Source organism: Biomphalaria glabrata, chromosome 7 (genome assembly GCF_947242115.1).
Source record: "Biomphalaria glabrata chromosome 7, xgBioGlab47.1, whole genome shotgun sequence".
NCBI lineage: Eukaryota > Metazoa > Mollusca > Gastropoda > Planorbidae > Biomphalaria > Biomphalaria glabrata.
In genome coordinates this window covers 1,307,869-1,316,645 of record NC_074717.1, presented here as the reverse complement: position 1 = coordinate 1,316,645, position 8,777 = coordinate 1,307,869, and positions in this window count along the sequence as shown.

The window sequence follows — 8,777 nt, the reverse complement described above, 5'->3', positions numbered from 1 at the left end:
TGGGATCAGACCTGTGTAGCACACTTTAATAACACACATATGTAACACGTTTGTCTTGTTAAGCGCAGGGCCAGAGTTAATGTGGGACAGGTGGGGCTACAACCCAGGGACCACACAAAAAAAATCATATTTTGATGGGGGGGGGGGCAACTTTACGTTTCGCTTTTAGTATAATTTTTTTTTCGCATTTTCTAACAACAATCTTTTAAATCCTACAGTTTACAACATTGTCTAGCAGTTTGTGCAAGATATGCTCAGGAATTAGTACATAATGTAAACCCTAAAAATGTACTTTTTTTTTTGGTTTCTAAAATATGCATTTTAAATTAAATTGTGCTTTTTAAACAAAGTAGAATTTAATTTAATTCACAAGTACTCACTTTTTTCTAGTTTTCTAGCTGGGAGATATTCATCCAGCCTCTTATACCGCTCAAAACAAGTCAGTACTGATCTTTTTTTTTATAATAGATCTTTTTTTTTTTAATTAATAAGTAGATTTTTATTAACGCTTTCGAAAAAGTGAAAGGGCCTCCATAAAATTGCTGCCCCTGGGGCTCCACATGCTTAAATCCGGCCCTGGTTGAGAGCACATCTCATGTCAATGTGGTAGGCCTACACTTTTACAGAATTTGTGTTGAACTGCATTGAATTATTCGCGCATCTGTAGAAACCATGTTTGAAAATAAATATTTTGGTAGCTGACAGATAATTCATTGGAATATTCATTGGATCCATCACCTGTATTTGAACTTGTTCAGTCGTAGTGACTAGGATTCATCTCGTAAAACATGTCCATGCGACTATGGGGCCCCCATTTTGGAGAGACACTGCTGTCCGTCGGATCTATTGCCTACTAAATCTACAGCTGTCTTGTCAATATCAATATAATCTTCTTTTTTATGAGACAGTCTAGATCAGAGGTTCGTAAACTTTTTTGACCCGAGTACCCCTTTATATAGTCAAAACTTGCCCACGGACCTTAGTTTGAGAAACACTTGTTTAGAAGCTAGTCTAAACATTAATGATAAATAGTGACAAGGGAGATAATCCGTTTTTATTGCACTTTTCTTTTTCAATTTAAGTTACCTCCTTCGTTATTGACAATTTAAGTGTCAATCAAATGAGATCAAATGAATAGCAGCACCAGGGACCAAGTATTTAAGAGAGAAAGTAATGAATTAAAATGCTAAAGGAATGCGCCGACCGTGGCTCGAACCTGTGACTCTGGATTCGACACCTAGCGATAACGCACTAAGCGAACTTAAACCTCCAAACCATTTCCATTGGAATGTCCAAAAAAAACATTTTTCTTATCCAGAGTCCTAACCCCATTTCGCCCGTATGCAAATTACCTCCCCAGTGGTCAAAGGTTACAAGCCCTAGCTAGCCCCTCCCCCACCTCGCAGCATCCGTTCACTAACTACTTCAATAGAGCCGACACAGACAGCCGATAGGCATGTATTAGACCAATGATGCCCAAAGTACGGCCCGCGGGCCAGAACCGGCCCGCGACGTGGTTCCATCCGGCCCGCCGAAACGTCGGCACAAAAAGTAGAAAATCCTCCCCCCTTCAAAAAAGTTGAAAATATATCTTTACCTTCGTTACGGCTCTCGCATTTTTCTCTGATGGATTGGTACCATGACGTTTAACGAGTGTGCGTTTATGAGTTTATGAAATGGAACTCTGAATGTAGAGTCTACCAGAAAAGTGAATGGATCTTTTTTGTGGAACATAAGTCAACATAATTGTTTTGTAAAGAAAGTCTGACTTTTTGAGAAACAACAACATATTTATTATTAAACAAATATGAAGGCCTTCTTGGTTTTAGCCGCGTATAAAAGATTGATTAAACTACGTCTAGAGCAGTGGTTCCCAAACTTTTTTGGCTCATAGGCCCCTTGCAATGTTTTTCGATATTCGGTAGACCCCCTGCTTAGCTAATATTGCAATTCGCTGATTCATGAACTTGAAATGTATTTTTCACTGATTTCTAACCTTGCAATGTGAAGACCGAAAAAAAAAAATATCAAATCATGTAAATTAACAGTTAATCTCACAGAGTGTATGAAACAAGTCTGTTAAATAGGCGATGCCTGATTTCCTCTCGATTAAATTTCATTTTAAAATGAGATCTTTAACATCCGAGAACTCCGATACAGTGTCAAAAGAAAAAAATCTTCTTGTCTAGCAAAATCTTTTTGACAACCTTCGAACTTCAGTGTGAAGAAGCAACTGTTGAATGTTATCGTCACTTTCTGACCACATTTGAACAAGAATTTGTGTATTTAACCTGTACAAGTTGCTTTGGTTAACTGATGCAGTGCTAACAAATTGAAGATATTCATGCAATCCACCACTCAGATCTTTAGCTTTCGATGGATTACTCACGGTATTACTAACAATCCAGGTAAACTATCCACAGTAGGACTCAACCATGAAAGGTGCACCATTCGTTGCTATTGATATTATATTTGATTGCTTTTTCTTTAAAGTAGTCCTTCAAACATCAAATATTAATACGCCGTTATCCGTTTTCACAAAAAGAAGTTTTTCTTGGATTTTTGAGCATATACAAGTGAAAATGCTTCATTATGGTTGATTCGTCCACTTATTTAAAGAAATAAGTCGTTTGCAAATAATTACATTACATAATAAGCTTTCATTATATGTCAATATTCATTTGATCAATTGGCCTTTTAACTGTTTTATTGCTTAGTTGAATTCTTTAATAATATCAGATGAAGGTTTGTGTACAAAATAGTTTTTAAAACTTCAGCTGCTGGCAAAATAATTCTTTGTTTTTTCGTTTATTGTGTGATATTTTACAAATTTCACAATAAGTGAAAAACATTTTAAGACACTTGCAAACACTTCTCTTTTCGATGTGAAAACAGAGATTTTGTCCATTTTTGGTCTTTTCTCAACTTTATCATGGACTGTTTAATAGTACTTTAAATCTTAGTACATGTTATCAGGGTGGCATCGTCTCATAAGGATTCTCCAGCTTAGGGTGGTTTTATAGTGTCATTACTTAAACTTTGTTACAAAAAATACTCAGAGGCAATATAGAGTCTAAGTTATTAAACAAAGAAAAAGCCAAAAAAATTGCACCACTGTCTAAATTTTATATTTAGATTCGGCCATACTAAATATTAGTTACCTGTAGACTAAAATACGTAATTTACACGAGGTATTAAAATGTACAATGAATCTCCGTTGGAATAATAATAGTATTCAAAATTAGAGGATTGATTATGATAAGTTATAGATTATTGTTAATTTCATTGATGTAAAATCACAATTAAAATGACAACCTTCTCAAACTCTCGTGGACTCCCATTTACATGTCATAGACCCCCAATTCTTTTTTTCACTCTCGTAGACCCCTTGGAAGCCTTCGTAGACCCCTGGGGGTCTATATAGACACTTTGGGAATCACTGGTCTAGAGATTGCAGGGTCGATGGGAATATTTACCAAAAAGAGATAAGAAAATAAGTTGGTGATAAAGTTAACTAAAATGTTGCTCACATTTTAAGTAGAGAAATGAAGCCATTTTTAGATGCGTAAAAAGTGATATACTTTAAATATCCCATTAAATTAATGTAAGTACTAGATCCAATAGTTTTAAATCGTTTCAGGTGAATTTTGATTTCATTTTTTTTTTCAAATTAAATTGAGCATCACTGTTTTAGACAAACGATGGCTCATTTCTAATTGTCTATCTCTCATAATGACAAGTGGACAACATAAACACATTACATATGGAAGCTTCAACATCTAATTCGCAGTTTTTCTTTTCTATTTTTAAACTTAGATTCATGATAGGTTCATTATTATCTAACAATATGAGTTCTTTAGTGTGATAACTTAGTTTGGCGCCACTTGTTAGGACTAGAGGCTCTGATGATAATGTAATTTTATTTTTTTAAATTCTTTTCACCAGTGGCGTAGCTAGAGTGGAGGAGGGGGGTCCAAATTGGAAAATCCCCGCGGGTCTCCACTTGAGGGGGGGGGGCTAAATGAGTGTCCGAAATTTGCTTTTAAATTAAATATTACACCATTATCTCGTGTCATGATGTCAAATGACAAAATACAGGGGCCCCTAAAGATATCAAGCTCCTCGGCCCCCCAAATTCCTGGCTACGCCACTGCCTTTCGTAGTATTTAAAGTTGTACACAAACTTACAAATGACTTTCTTGTGAAGCCCTTTTCGAGAGCTTTTTTTTTTCTCTCCCTTATTTCTGTTAATCAACCAATGTCGTAAACTCTGTATATGATATAGTGGATACTGCAGTAAACGTGTGTCATTGTCGCAAGAGTTGAGTTCTAGGACTCTTGAGACTCTAGGCGGGCTGACTGAACCATTGTTCTGTCTGGGAGATACATTTTGGCGCTACATGTCTTGCACTGTAGACACATTCTATGTATTTAATTTATGTCATTAAAAAGAACGATACATATCTTTTGTGTGTGTGTTTTTGTTCAAATAGTATTTTTTTTATGCAAAGAACAAAAAGTTATTTTTGTCCATTTGATTTGAGATTCAAGTTTGTTGTGTAATTATTGCTCGAGTAGACGCAATGCTGGATGTGTTACATCACCTATTGCAACATGCATAAGAAGCAACTCAAATTCTAGAGGCGCCAATAATTCGATGCACTAATTATGTTAACCCTTTAAGTCCTATATCTTTAAAAGCCTGTGACAATAGTCATGACTAACAGTTATATGCTAAATGCAAATTGTTGGGGGGCCCCTGCCAGTCGTGTTGCCCAATTTGAAGCAATCGGTCAAATTAGCCTTAAACAGGTTCTGACTGTAACGCTTTGTTCGTTTTAATATTGTGCAGAAACAAAATGAATCAGCGATAGAGAAAAACTCGATGTGATTGTCTACACAGAAAATGGCTTATTTTATTTCTGGTACCTAAAACGAAATATTTTTTTTAAGAATGTGAAGGTTCATTCTATGCGTTTCGTACATCTCGCCCAAGCTACATCTTAGAACCCCCACTTATCTTATAAAATACAGACTCTCTTCCAAAAAGAAGTTGATTACGTCCTACTCGTGTTCCTAGGTCAATCTAGTCATGCATGTTAACCAATGACTTAAATTCTTCCAAGCCATTGGTTTTCCTGGCTGACTCAGGAACCCCATTCCATGCTCTAATAGCACTAGGGAAGAAGGAGCATTTGTACAAATTTGTTCTAGCATATGTAATGAGGAATGTGTCTTTAACTTTGTGTTTTTCTGAGTATTTTATCAAATTTCATTGGCATTTTTTTTTTTTTTTTTTTTTTAATGAAGATAATTGTTCACAGTTTTTAATTGCTACTTTGTTTTGTAGTTTTCTCTCCTGAAGGCTTTCTAAATTTAGTGATTTTACTAAAGGTGTTACTCTTGTCAAATGTGAATATTCGTTTGTTGTAAATCTCTTTGCTCTATTTTGTGTCTGTTCCAGTTTCTTAGTGTTTTCTTGAGTTGATGGGTCCAAGAAAAAACGATATAATTTGTAGAAATTTATTTGAGTAAACCGTAATGGTTTGTCTCCCCCTTTCCCTTTATATTGTTTTGAAGAAAAAGCAAAGGAATAAATAGCTTTACGTTGATACTAATGGGCTCCATAGCTTAAATAGCTTAGGCCTTGGAGCCTTATAGTGTATCTATGTTTTGTGTTGTGTATTCATGTTTTGTGTTGTGTATTTATGTTTTGTATTGTGTTTTTATGTTTTGTGTGGTGTATTTATGTTTTGTGTTGTGTATTTATGTTTTGTGTTGTGTATCTATGTTTTGTGTTGTGTATTTATGTTTCGTGTTGTGTATCTATGTTTTGTGTTATGTATTCATGTTTTGGCTTGTGTATTTATGTTTTGAGTTGTTTGTTTATGTTTTGTGTTGTGTATTTATGTTTTGTGTTGTGTATTTATGTTTCGTGTTGTGTATCTATGTTTTGTGTTGTGTATTTATGTTTTATGTTGTGTATTTATGTTTTGTGTTGTGTATTTATGTTTTGTGTTCTGTATTTATGTTTTGTGTTGTGTATTCATATTTTGTGTTGTGTATTTATGTTTTGTGTTGTGTATTTATGTTTTGTGTTGTGTATTTATGTTTTGTGTTATGTATTTATGTTTTGTGTTGTGTATGTATGATTTGTGTTATGTATTTATGTTTTGTGTTGTGTATTTATGTTTTGTGTTGTGTATTTATGTTTTGTGTTGTGTATTTATGTTTTGTGTTATGTATTTATGTTTTGTGTTGTGTATTTATGTTTTGTGTTGTGTATTTATGTTTTGTGTTGTGTATTTATGTTTTGTGTTGTGTATCTATGTTTTGTGTTGTGTATTCATGTTTTGGCTTGTGTATTTATGTTTTGTGTTGTGTATTTATGTTTTGTGTTGTGTATTTATGTTTTTGTGTTGTGTATTTATGTTTTGTGTTGTGTATTTATGTTTTGTGTTGTGTATTTATGTTTTGTGTTGTGTATTTATGTTTTGTGTTGTGTATTTATGTTTTGTGTTGCGTATTTATGTTTTGAGTTGTTTGTTTATGTTTTGTGTTGCGTATTTATGTTTTGTGTTGTGTATTTATGTTTTGTGTTGTGTATTTATGTTTTGTGTTGTGTATTTATGTTTTGTGTTGCGTATTTATGTTTTGTGTTGTGTATGTATGTTTTGTGTTGTGTATTTATCTTTTGAGTTGTGTATTTATCTTTTGAGTTGTGTATTTATGTTTCTTGTGCTGAGCTGCTCTGTACTGTTGTGAGAAACGGGCTTACAGTCTAAGTCTGTGTGTGCGTCTGTATGTGTGTCTATGTTCCTTTGTGTGTGTGCATGTGTGTGTGTATGCGTGTCTGTGTGTGTGTGTCTGTGTTTGTCCTTTTGTCTGTATGTTTGTGTACTGTGTGTGTGTGTGAGTGTGTCTGTGTGTATGTCTGTGGGTGTCTTTTTGTGTGTCTATCTGTGTGTGTCTGTGTGTGTAAGTGTACTCTGTGTTTACTGTGTGTGTCTGTGTGTTCTGTGTGTGTACTATGTGTGTGTGAGTGTACTGTGTGTGTCTATGATTGTGTCTGTCTGTGCGTCTCTTTTTGTGTGTCAGTGTGTGTACTGTGTGTGAGTGTAATGTGTGTGTCTGTTTGTGTGTCTGTGTGTGTACTGTGTATGTACTGTGTGTGAGTGTACTGTGTGTGTACTGTGTGTGTCGGTGTCTGTGTGTCTGTACGTGTCTTTATGTGTGTCTGTATGTGTGTTTCTGTGTGTACTGTGTGTGTGAATGTACTGTGTGTGTGTGTAATGTGTGTGTGTGTGTGTGCAATGTGTTGTTGTTTTTTTACTGTTTTATCATTCTTGTGTAATAAAACGTTTGAAAGAGACATGTCTGCTGAGAGTTCAGTATAAGATTACTGTCAAGACTAAATTCGTTTCTGGTCTCGCCTTAAATTTATGGGCGAGGGTAGAGAGAGCGTGTAGTCTAAATATCCTGGTATCGTGTGGGAATCTAGCCTATCATAGTTGGTAAAATGTATTCATTATATAGTCAAAACCTTAATAAAGCTTTTTTTATTGGGGTTGGGGTGTATATATATATACATATATACAATTGATACGGGTTGTCTTCGAATATCTAAACTCTGTAACACTCGTCGACAAAGTCATGAAAAGATCACTTTTCTGCAAGTTTGACTAGAGTTACCCCACGTAACTTTCGCGGCGACAAAGAATGAGGCTCAGAAAAAAAAAAGAGGGGGAAGAACAAGTTATCTTCTTTGTGTATACGATTCATTACGTCGCCCAAAACATGCGGGACACCACGCACACACGCCGACTCTCTAACACTTTTCCAGCCCCCCCTGGCGCCTTACTCGCTCTCCAGGCATGCGCCGACGGTCGTTTGACAAGAACCACCCCATCTGGACAACTGGGTCTTTCTGGAAGTGTTCACCCGTCTCTAAATAGCGGTGTATGCTACGCCGCGGGTCGGCTCGCTATTTTTAACACTGTTACTATTATAACTACATGCAGGTTAAATGAAACTGTACTTTACATGTTTCTTGGACCTGAATTTATTTCGCTCTTCGTTTTATCTCCCTTTAGTCAACAGACGATGGCGTCATTAAAAGAACATTAACCCAATTAAAAACAATTCTTTCATTAATTAATTGTTGCCAGTGTGTGCGTGTTTATAAGAATAAGATAATTTCTTTGGAAGGCATGTGGTTATTGGATGTAGTGTGGAGTGTAAATGTTCAAGTTTGTGTTTGAGTCCAGCGGTCCTTTTAATATGGTGACCAGAGGCGTAGTCAGCGAAACGTAGGCACGTGGCAAGAAACTTTATAGGCGCCCCCCGCATTCTCCATGAACCTCACATAGAAATAAAAAAGTATTTCATAATAATATAATACAAATAACCATATAATGCGTTACCTAACTAAAATATCTACAATGATTATTGTTTTTGGTGCCTCTCTGCGTGTGGATCCGCTCTGAGGGTGGCGCCCGGGACATCTTTCCCTCTTGCCCCTACCCCCACTACGCATCTGATTGTGACCACGATTTTTAATCCCAAAATCATCGTGAGAAGTATCATCGTTGAGGATGATTTATGTCTCATTACATCTTAGTGACATCCTTCTTATAAAATTTGATTCAGCAAGGCTAAAAAGTGTAAAAACATTGTCCTAGAGCTTTTAATAAACAAAGCACATAAACGTTTCCTTTATAATAATCGAGAATCAATGAGGAATGCAGTATTTCCCTTGGCTACGCAGCCCCAGCTGT